Below are 10,991 nucleotides of genomic sequence, written 5' to 3'. Positions count from 1 at the left end.
GATTTGTGAAAAAAAATGTTGCATATAGATTTCATATATTCAGCAGGACTACTCCCCACTCCTGCCTTTTTAATTGTAACATTCTTTTTTAAGATTTTGCACATAACTAAATAATTTTACCTCTTGTGGCTTTTGTTTCAGAAAACAACAATGACAAAAGCTGCAGAGGGACAGAGTCCTTTCCCAGCTCAAGTTTTCATTGCTGAATAGAAACCAGAGGACCTCCACGCCCTCACCAAGTGAGGGAGATGAAACGGATAAAGACACCAATGTGGACTTATTTGACCCACCGCAAGCTTTTGGACCATCTGTAAGTATTACAGAACATAAGCAAGGGAAAAAAAAAAACATAGCATATCTGTAACTTGAATTCATGCAGGACCTCAACCATGAGATAAGCGAAGATGAGAATGTCCTGTTGGATCTATCATTAACAAGTGCAGACACGCATCAGGAAGTGATGGAGGCTTTGAAAGGTATCCATATAAAAAGGAATGATTTATGCTTCTCTGTTAATAGTTGTGGGAGTCTTATCTGTCACATAAATGTGACTGTTGCATTCTGTCTTAAATTTATGCAGAAATACCAGCCTTGGTCAAGTGTGTCACAACCCTGAAGAGAATGCCGCCAGTCCTGCTCAGGAAATGGTATGTATGATTGTGCATTGTAGAATACGAAATTATAGCTATTATTACCCAAGTGAAAAAATATATACTTAAATAGATTTTGTAAAACTATATTTCATATGCTTAGGTTTACTTTTTTATGTTTAATTAAAATTACTATACTTGAAGTTGTGTTAAAATGAAACAACTTACGTTGTAGTTACTATACTGGGAGCTGCACTTAAGGCATGCTTAAATACATTAAAAGCATATTTTTTCTGTATTTTTGTGTGCTCTCACACCAAAATAGCACACTATTGTTAAAATACACTTACAGCATCAGAAGTAAAAAAGGTATACTGAAATGAGTTTATAGTATATTTCAATATATTCTGAAAACAAAATAAATTCACTTAAAATATACTGTCACTGCATTTAAACATAATTTTACTGCATTTATTAGCAATTTAAATGTGCTGGAAATATGGAAATAGTATACTATGGTATATTTTCTGAAAGCATCTGAATATGCAAAATAAATGGACTGTATTTATATAGCACTTTTCTAGTAATATAGACCACTCTAAAGACTTTACTGGAAGTCACATTCACCCGTATTCATACACGCTGCTATTTACCACGCCCTTTTCTGCCTTACATTCCGACAACCATACACTGTCGGAGTCCACAGAAGCTTGGATCACCACCAACCTTCAGTTTGGTGGCCAAGCGACTCTAGCTCCTGAGCCACAGCCATTGTGTCCTTTTACTTTGTGTAAATTGGAATTATTCAAGTTGAACTAAGTGTATTATAGAAGAGTATTTCTTAAGTGAAGCTTTGCATAAATACAGACATTAATACATTTCGAAAATAATATACTAAGCTGACTTTTTTAAACTTATACTATAAAAGCACAAACATACACTAAAGAAAAACTAACTTTTATGAAGTAGTACTTAAGTGCAACTTAGATTAAAAACAGGCATTAACACACTTTTAAAAAATATACATGAACACAGTTAAATATACATTTTGAAGTGTGCTTTTGAGAAGTATAATAAAGTGTATCTTAGATCAAGTGTATGTTGGAGTGAACTTGCAGTGAATATACTGTTAATGTACATTAAATACAATAATTAAAAATGTATTTTTGAAAACTATTATTTAAGTTCAACTTAAAAAAACATAACATTAACACACTGTTGAAAAGTATATATTCATATAATTAAAAATATATTTTCAATAAAGTGCACTTTATTGTACTAAAATTTTGTTGTACTAAATGTACTAAATTACAAATAGTTAAATTATCTCATCGATATGCTTTGCAAAAATGTTACTTTGAATACAGGTTTATTGTATTTATAACTCTTTTACTAATTAAGTATTTTGGAGACAAAAAAATGCACTGAACTATACTTCAACACAAGTAGAATGTACTTGTTTAAACTATAAACACACTTTATATGTTAAAAGTATAATTTAAGTATAGAATAATATACTTATTTTTCACTTTTATTTAATAAAGGAAGGAAGTCTTATATGACATGTTTTGTTAGGGTTAGGGTTTATCAAACGCCATGCAGATATTGGGTATTCTGGCATGCCTCTGTCTTTTAAGAAACATATTATGTTTCAGTAACAGCCTCTTATTTTTAGCAGTTGCTGACCATTGTTTTTGCCACTCATGACCAACATTACTAATGGCTGAATACCTGTAGATCAACTGAAACCTAACGTTAATTCTGGGTGATTTGAACGTGAAGATTAAATGTTTGGCTGTTGTCTGGATTACGTGTTATCTGCAGTAGGTGTTTACTTTCAAACAATATTTCTATAAAGGGAAAAGAAACAGATCAATGTCAATTTTTTACTTGATTTGATGAACTTTGCTGCTGTTTTTGACTGAATATTTCAGGTAGTGTTTTGCCTTCCACATATGAAGAACGCAGCAAGAGATTGTCAGAATAAGACGCGTTCACACCAACAGGAACATTTCCCAAACATTCTGTGGCGCCTGGGTAGATAGATAGATAGATAGTTACTTTAATTATCCCAAGCTGGGAAATTTCGGTGTTACAGCAGCATGTTTCACACAGCACACTTTAAAAATATATACAATACCTACAAAAATAAATGTAAAATATACAATTGCAAAAAATATAGAGAATAAGAATAATAAATATAAAGAGCATACAGGAGGCAGTAGATGACAGTAAATCTGCTGTGGAAAGCAGTCATCAACATGGTCACTTGATGTGAATTTTCAGGAGATTTTACTGCTATATTCTCATGTGCTTACTTGGACATTTTCCGGAAATGTTCGAAGCGGGCTGGCAGGAAAAGTTCCATCATTTGCCGACATTTGTGTTCTCACATATTTTTAGAATACATCTTTGGGCATTTTTAAGCCTTTATTTATAGGAAGTGTTCAGAGTGAAAGGGGGGACAGAGAGGGGGAGACATGCATCCGGCTGCAGGACTCAAGCCTCCGGACGCGGGGTGCCAGCACACCACTGAGATAACCCGACGTCCTACATTATTACTTTTAGCCTTTTAGTAATTGGATATGTTGAATTAGTCACCTGAAAAAATCAAGAAGGGATTTTAAAGGATTTTAATTTGATCCAGGTTTAAAAAATAAAATGCTATACAGCCCCATCTCAACAGTTCTATAACTAAAATAAATGTTATTGCTACTTCCTTCTGAAAAAGTATACAAGTGCCTTAATAATTTGGAATGTGCTTGTATTGTTATGTGGAAACTTTATTTCCTGGATACAGATCTTCCTGGGCAACACAAGGGTGCAGGTCAGCAAAAACAGTTTCAGAAGACTCAACCGGAGAAGAATTTCCCTGTTCGCACAGGAATTGGCCTTGCTCGTCTTTAGAAGGGATGTGTTGGCTTCCTCAAGTCTAACAGGAAAATTGGGGCTCACCGGAATACCGAAGGATCAGCTAGACCCATAAAAGTTGAGTGCACTTATTGGTATGTATTGGCTCAAGGTTTTTATGATGACAACCTCTCACTACAGTTTTGTAAAGTACAGTATTTGAATACTTGATTAGTTCTTCGAAACATGGCAAAGTACGTTTGATAACCATTTAAGAGTATAGCTGTATAAAGCTACAAAAAAGAGGGGTCAAATTATGAACATAAAGTAATTTAAAAATAATCTAGCTGTCATGGCCTTCTGCAAACAAAAAAGTAAGGTCTCTCAGAGACTGCAGACCCCCGCCAAGGCTGACCAATGGTGAAGAATCCCTCATAAAATTCCTGGATCCAGATTCTGATCTAGATCCCTGCAAAAGGTAATTTTGTTGCCATCGCAGAGACCTGTCTTTGATTTTTGTCAAGTGATGCAAATTCACCCATAACTTCATTTTCATTCTTTGTGGCATAGTAGAACTGTCTGCTCCATGATATGCAATCGGGGAAACCAAAAATTTTGATGTTCTGATGATCGCTTCATTTTCACTTAATGTATTTATGTTTTGTGTTACTATAAAAATAATGAGTTTGTGAAATGTCTATATCTATTTTTAGGTGTTTTGTCTTATAAAGGCATTCTTTTTTTGATATCATTCTGTTTGTTCTTTTCTTTTTACACAGATGCGGTCCTTGCTGAATTTCCAGGATCAACTGTGTCTGACGTGAGAGCAGTGATCCCTAGGAAATGCAACAATGAGAATTTTTGCTCAAAAAGAAACTGTAAGCAGCGACAAGTAATTGTGCTTTTCTAATGTTAATTTTGGCAGATGTTAATATGCCATGTTTTATATTCTTTTTGATGGTTCAATAAATGTTTTGTTATTACGGGTACAGTTCTATATTTAGATCCACATAAAAGTTACTACCGTTTGTCAAGGCAGAGTTAGGGCAGGGTAAGGGTAGTGCTAGTAATGTGATTTTGTTGGAAATCAATATAGCAAAGCACCCAAAGGTGAGTAAAGTTTTATGTTTAAGCAAAAAGTTTTTTTCTTTGTTGTATGTACATTTCTTACCAAACTAAAACTAATTTAACTGTTATTATTGTACTTCAAAAATAGCACACTAAAAAGTGTACAAATTATGATGTACAAATATATGTAATTAGCACTACTTGAGATATACTCAAATGAGTACAGTTGATGGTACTAAAGTCACCTTCAAGATGAACCTAAATAAATATAAAAAATATAGGTTGATTCAACTTAAAATTTATTTTTATTATATTTAATGTGCACTTAGAAAATCTATCAGTTATATTTATATTGTATTATCAATACATTTTGATTGGATTATAAATATATTCCTTGCATATTATAAGTGTGTTGAAGTTGAAACAAAGAACATTTTTAAAAAAAGGATATAAATGTTTAAAAATAGTGTACTTAAATATATTTTAGTACATCTTTATGGTGTCTCAAAATAGTACAGTCCAGTATACTAAATTGAATTTCAGTACATCTTTAGTAACACTTATGATATAAAATTAAGCACACTAAGTACATTGTTAGTACATTGCAAATAGCACACTTTTCGTGCTTTAGTCATGTACAAAGGAAGTATGCTTAGTTTACTTAAATTAGCTATACTTCGGTGTACTTTTCTTTTACCTGGGTCCACCAAAAAGAAATGTGGAGATGCAGCCATCCTCCCACACTGTGGACCAGGTGGCTAGGCGGCTGTGACTCAGGAGGTAGAATCAGTTGGCAGTTCCCCCAGTCAGCATGCCAATGTGTCCCTGGGCAAGACACTTAACCCTAAATTGCCTGTGGCAGCTCTTCCTTCAGTGTGTGGATGTGACAGTAAAAAGTGCGGTAAATAGCAGCGCTGTATGAATGTGTGTATGGGTGAATGTGACTTGTCCTGTATTGCACTTTAAGTGGTCGATAAGAAGAGAAAAGCGCTATATAAATGCAGTCCATTTACCAGCCTGCCCAAAGATGTTAGGCTTTGTAAAAAACAAATTAAACGGCAGCTTTTCTACTGTCCATGCCTCACATGGTCTCCCACATGCTGTTTTAAATGTTTAGGCCTTTGTCTTTTCTTTGACCACCAAGTATTGCTTTGCTTTTTTTGTTTGTTTTACTTCTTACTATTTCAAATGATTCAAATCTTATTTGATTCCCAGGAGCAGGGCCGGAGTGGGGCCGCTTTTCAGCCCGGGAGTTTCAAGCCCAAGACCGGCCCACTTTTTCTATGGTGTGGTGGAATTTGAATACACGAAGCAACAGTTCAGCTCTTACTACCGTGTAGTTTCTATTTATAATATGTTCTAACAAATGTATTCAATTCAATTCAATGTTATTTGTATACACCAAATCACAACATACATTGTCTCAAGAGAAATGCAGAGAACCCTTTGTACTGTCCCTGCATATTTGCTGCACCATCAGTGGAGTTGCCCAAACATTTGCCAATGTCAATGCTGAGTTTTTTCTAAGGTGTGTTTCAGCAGCTCTGTGAAATACTTGCCTGTGGATTTTTCACAGTCCACCACAGCGACCAACCGCTCATGAATGGCATTTGTAACATATCTGACAATGATAGCACACTGGTCCTTTGGTGTGACATCTTGGGTTGTATCAATTTGAACTGAAAACATTCCTGCCTCTCTAACCTCATCTGCAATTGTGTACTTTATCACCTGGCTGGGAACATCCACAACTTTACCAATAATGTCCTTTGAAAGTACAGTCACAAGAGAACCTCTACATTTTGCACCAGTGTCATGAAGCTTCTTGCTTTGCTCAATACAACTACTAATGTGCTGTTGAAGGCATAGATCATACCGGCTCAAAAGTATGACCAACTCTAGAAAGTTGCCATGATTGACTGCAGTATTTAGCATAAGCAGCCTCTGCTTGACCCCCTCTGTAACTAAGTCCACATTTGCCTATGACTTTTATCACATCTATGATGCTTTCCATCACCTGATGCTTCTTTTTCACCTGCTCATGATGTAGAGACATTTGTTTGCCAGCCAGCAGGCTTTTTACAGCTGCCCCTTTTAGCCATAAGAAAGTAAGCATCAGCACTACCTCTGTGGATCTTACTTTTCTCATGCTCCTCTATCCGCTGATGAACATGTTTCCATGTTTTCATACCTCCCTTTATGAAAGGACTATCACTTGCTGCAGGTGCAAATGCCAAACACTCAGAACAATACAGTGATTGTGTTTTTTCACTGTATGTCAGCCACTTGCAGTTGGTGCCATGCTTGCTGTTAAAAACTTTAGCAAGCAGAGGATGTTTTGTGGGTTGCTGAGGATGGTAATGGAAAAAGTGTCTAAATCCTGTGGTTGAGGATGAGCAAAATAATCAAAATGATCGGTCTCCTCGTCTACACTAGCATCTGTCTGTACCTCTGGGATCTTCTGCTGGGCTGCTGTTGTCTCACTGGATACTGTCTCTTTATCTTCTCTCTCAGCATTGGACTCCCCTGTATTGCATAGCATTAAAAATGCAGAAGGGCATAGACACTGTTATGTCATGGCCGCAGATAGGAACTCTTGAGTAAACAACTTGAACCTAGTATTTATTCAGTCATTTTATTGTAATGCATTTATGCGGCACAATGAATTCTGTCTAGACTAACTTTAAATCTATAGCCTAATGTTAACACCATTCTAAATATCTGGATAGCATATAGAATCTATCACCTCTCCTGCTCTATGTGTGTGTTATCTAATCTTACTTGACATAACTTTAATTGATATTGTTTGCTCTGTTATCTTCTCTACCTGTCCCTTCTGCAGTCATGGCCTCTGGCTGCTCTTCCTCATTTTCAGCAGGGGCCTGGCTTATCTGTTGCTCAGATGCTACAAGAACAATCATGAAGAGGTAATTTTACTGTATACACAGATCAAGCTTGAGGTAGTTTTTTTGTTTTTTTTAGCAATATTTGCATAATATTAGCAAATTCTGTGATTCACTATGGGCAATACAAATAGGCTAATATTTAAGCCTAGAATGTTAGCCTAATAATTACACTGCTAATCATTAGGCCTATATCTCTCTTTACCAGCTGCCACTTGGGTCTTTCCTCTTGAAAACATTTCTGTTAGTTTGGCACATTTGGCAGTGCCCTCCTCCATTTTTCCTTTTTTCTTGCTCCCAGCCTCTTTCTACAGCCCGTCCTTGCTGACACTCGTCATGTTGGGGGAGCTGTTGGTACCTGAGAAGCTATATGGACCCAACCAACTCTATCTGGGAGGAGGGGGGAACTCCCTCAGATGGTACAACCCATCTGCTGTGCTGTCAGGCAGAGAGAAGTGAACTAACGGGACAATTGTCAGTAGTTTTTTTGCGACCGTCCCAAAATGAAGTGAAAGTGAAGCGGCCCACCGGGAATTTCCCGATTACCCACTCCGCCCCTGCCCAGGAGTTTGCTCAAACTGATAAATGATGAGTGTCCAGGCGGTTACAGCCTATGCTACATCACTGCCGTGTCTATGGTTTGATTCTGGTTGTTGAGCTTCACTTTCCCCTTTTAAGTAAGTGAATGGGGTGAAAGCAGATGAATGGAAGCATTCAAATCCAAATAGCCGTTGTAGAATAACTACTGAAAGAAGATTTCAAGGCAGTTTGATGATTCACAGTGAAATGGGATGACTCTTCACTTAAGTCCTGTTGCTCATCCTTTGCTCAACCATGCTGTTTCCATTTTTAAAAGCCTACTCCGCATTAGCAGGACCTACAGTATGTGTAGCTTCCACTGTCTGGTATTTTTTCAATAAATAAGATAAAAAGGAAGCTGTGGTTTGCTTTTTGCTGACGAAAAGTTTTTGGGTGAGAAACTCCCACACACAAGAACTTTTCGTCAGCATTCTGACCTTCTGAAGAGGTTTTGACTGGAAATTGTGTATTTTTTGTCACAGAGGTCAGTCAGTGCTGTGAATGGCAGAAAAACAAGGGAATGGCTGCAAAATAGCACATGTTCAGACTAATTTACACCCTGGGGAACATATGGGATTGCTTATTTATTCTAATGAGTTCCAGGCTGTTACGTTAGCAACCGCATTGATTAATTGAGTTATAACTGATGGCTTTTGCTCAAGGCATGTACTCTAACAAGGAGATAAATCACTATCCTGAATGTGATTGAAAGCGTGAGACTGTAGAAAGGGGAGCTCCAAGTTCCACACAAGCAGACACCAGTATTAACAGTGTGAAGGTGTGCGTCAGCTGAGGCTAAATTCTGACTGCAAATGACCCCCCAGCACCAGAAGAGAGCAATTCGCTGCACTGTTGAAATTTTAATGCTCACTTTGAGGCTGCAGTTTAAGCACTTCTGCCTGCAGCTCAGATGAAGATGCAGGGCGTATATTTTTCCCCTGAGGCTCTGCCTAATCTGCAAAAAACATGTCATCTTCACATCCCATGCTGTATGTTTGACTTCATTTTTCTTGTCAGTTTGTGCTGTCCTGCAGTGAGATAGCTCGCCACAGAAAAAAGTGGGTCCAATCAGCAGAGCAGTTTGCAGCTGAGAGATGACACTTTTAGTACTCTGGGGTGTGCACAGATTTCGTAGGGCAGCAGCAGCCAGGCACTGGTGTGCACAGTGTTGGGTTGGCCATAGAAGCTCAGCGAGCCGTTCCTAATGACATCGCTCAGTGACGGCGGCACTGATTATGTGGTGCTTTTCCCGTCAGCCTAGGGAATGAGTGCTGACAGTCACATTGTGCTGACCCCCGGGAGGTCAGGGGGAGAGCTGCACTATGATGTCACAGGTCAGCATGTGTTGCCACCAGAGTGTGAGAGGAGGCCAGTCCAGAGTACTCCACTGCAGCAACAGCGAAGCATAATGTTCTTTGGCCGTGATGCTTAATTTACCCTCCTTTGTCGTGAATGTAAGATGTTTTTGCAAATAAACCCCTAAAATTTAAAAAAAAATGCGGCCACACATGCCATATACATTATGCTGCTGGTCCTTTGTGTGCCGCCAAACCAGCTCCCAGCCATAGAGGCCCCTGAGGTTTCTAATACCAAAACATAAGCAGCAGATCCTTTAGGTCCTCTAAGTTGTGAGTTGTAGCTGCCGTAGATCGGACTAATTGCCTTTTAGATGCTCCCAACCCAGATCTAACTTAGTATTAGAACTAATTGTTAACCTCCTTCATGACCTCTTAACAAACTGTCACTTGTATTTATTTAGTTTGTCCAACACTTGTTCAGAGCTCCCTAACCCCAACCCCTCACCTCTGTACTGCTGACTGGATTCTCTTGATAAATAACAAATAACATTCACAAACAAACTAATCAGTCTAATTTAATTTACTAATTTAGGCGAGGGGCCAGACTAAGTATGGTTCAACAAAGACACCATGGACAACAGAGGAAGAGGAAAAGCGACCCAGCCCGGAGGAAGCCCGGGGCCCCCGTTTGGAGCTAGGCCCAGGTGGCGGGCTCGTCGGCGAGCGCCTAGTGGCCGGGTTTGCCACGGAGCCCGGCCGGGCACAGCCCGAAAAAGCTACCTGGCACCTACCTCCTCTCCATCCTGTGGGCCCACCACTCATAGGAAGAACCGCTGGGGTCGGGTGCGCTGCCACACGGGTGTCAGTGGAGGTCGGGGACCTCGATGAACCGGACCTGGGCTGCAGAAGCTGGCTCTGGGGACGTGGAACGTCACATCTCTGTGGGGGAAGGAGCCGGAGCTTGTGCGGGAGGTGGAGCGCTACCAGTTGGATCTGGTGGGGCTTACCTCTACGCACAGTTTCGGTTCTGGAACTGTACTCCTGGATAGGGGTTGGACTCTTTTCTTCTCTGGAGTTGCCCAGGGGGAGAGGCGACGGGCGGGTGTGGGGATACTCACAAACCCCCGGCTGAGCGCCGCTGTGTTGGAGTTTACCCCGGTGGACAAAAGGTTCGCCTCCCTACGCCTTCGGGTGGTGGGGGGGAAAACTCTGACTGTATATGCACCAAACAGGAGTTCAGAGTATTCGGCCTTTTTGGAGACCCTGAATGGAGTCCTGCATAGGACCCTAGTAGGGGACTCCGTTGTTCTGCTGGGAGACTTCAACACCCACGTGGGCAATGATGGAGACACCTGGAGAGGCGTGATTGGGAAGAACGGCCTCCCTGATCGGAACCCAAGTGGTTGTTTGTTATTAGACATCTGTGCTAGCCATGGTTTGTCTATAATGAACACCAGGTTCGAACATAAGGATGCTCATAAGTGTACATGGTACCAGAGCACCCTAGGCCAAAGTTCGATGATCGATTTTGTGATCATTTCATCTGATCTGAGTCCATGTTTTGGAAACTTGTGTGAAGAGAGGGGCGGAGCTGTCAACTGATCACCATCTGGTGGTGAGTTGGATCCGGGGGTGGGGGAAGACTCTGGATAGACCTGGTAAGCCCAAACGTGTAGTGCGGGTGAACTGGGAACGTCTGGAGG

The 10,991-nt window shown here is 39.7% G+C and overlaps 2 long non-coding RNA genes across 2 annotated transcripts; both read left to right on the top strand.

Moving 5' to 3' along the window:
- Nucleotides 1-578: 578 nt before the first annotated feature.
- On the top strand, nt 579-4,388 carry LOC118290244. The gene is made up of 3 exons (XR_004786375.2): nt 579-647; nt 3,391-3,595; nt 4,220-4,388. It is a non-coding gene; the product is annotated as an uncharacterized LOC118290244 (long non-coding RNA).
- Nucleotides 4,389-6,902: 2,514 nt separating this feature from the next.
- On the top strand, nt 6,903-8,347 carry LOC124849595. The gene is made up of 2 exons (XR_007030106.1): nt 6,903-7,435; nt 7,726-8,347. It is a non-coding gene; the product is annotated as an uncharacterized LOC124849595 (long non-coding RNA).
- The last annotated feature ends 2,644 nt before the right edge of the window (nt 8,348-10,991 follow it).

Source organism: Scophthalmus maximus, chromosome 18 (assembly GCF_022379125.1).
Source record: "Scophthalmus maximus strain ysfricsl-2021 chromosome 18, ASM2237912v1, whole genome shotgun sequence".
In the NCBI taxonomy this organism is placed as follows: domain Eukaryota; kingdom Metazoa; phylum Chordata; class Actinopteri; order Pleuronectiformes; family Scophthalmidae; genus Scophthalmus; species Scophthalmus maximus.
The sequence above is the reverse complement of the archived record's forward strand: the minus strand, read 5'-3'. Positions and strand labels throughout refer to the sequence as shown.